Source organism: Geospiza fortis, unplaced genomic scaffold (assembly GCF_000277835.1).
Source record: "Geospiza fortis unplaced genomic scaffold, GeoFor_1.0 scaffold432, whole genome shotgun sequence".
Taxonomy (NCBI): Eukaryota; Metazoa; Chordata; class Aves; order Passeriformes; family Thraupidae; genus Geospiza; species Geospiza fortis.
In genome coordinates, this window is record NW_005054436.1 from 295,297 (window position 1) to 295,809 (window position 513).

Sequence of the window (513 nt, forward strand, 5' to 3'; positions counted from 1 at the left end):
CACCCACGGGGGGCTCGGGAGGCGGGGAGCTCACCCGTGGCTGCAGACTGAACCACTCGGGCCGCGTGTTGGCCCAGTCCCAGGTGCCCAGGGCCACCTCCACCTCGCCCAGGAAGAGGTTCCTGCCCAGGCTGTCGTGGTGCCACACGGACAGGTTCAGGGTCCGGCCCTGCAGGTCCCTCTTCTCCAGCTTGTACTGGTGGGGGGGGACACAGGGAGAGGCTGCCCATCCCACCCACCCCGTCTGAACCACGGGGACCCCCAAACCCACCCCAAAAGAGGGTCAGGAACCTTGAGGGTCTCGTTGAAGACGGGGTCCAAGCTCCTCTTCCTCACCGCGGTCTTGCGCTTGCTGCGGTTGGACTTGTCGGGCAGCAGGTAGGTCTTGATGTACCTGGGGCCGAGAAACGAGCTGGGGGCGCTGGGGCCGGGGGGCGTCCCCTGGGCAGCGCCGCGGGTCGGGGGCACTCACGGGTCCGAGCGCTGCTTCTTGGCCTCGGCCAGCTGGCGGCA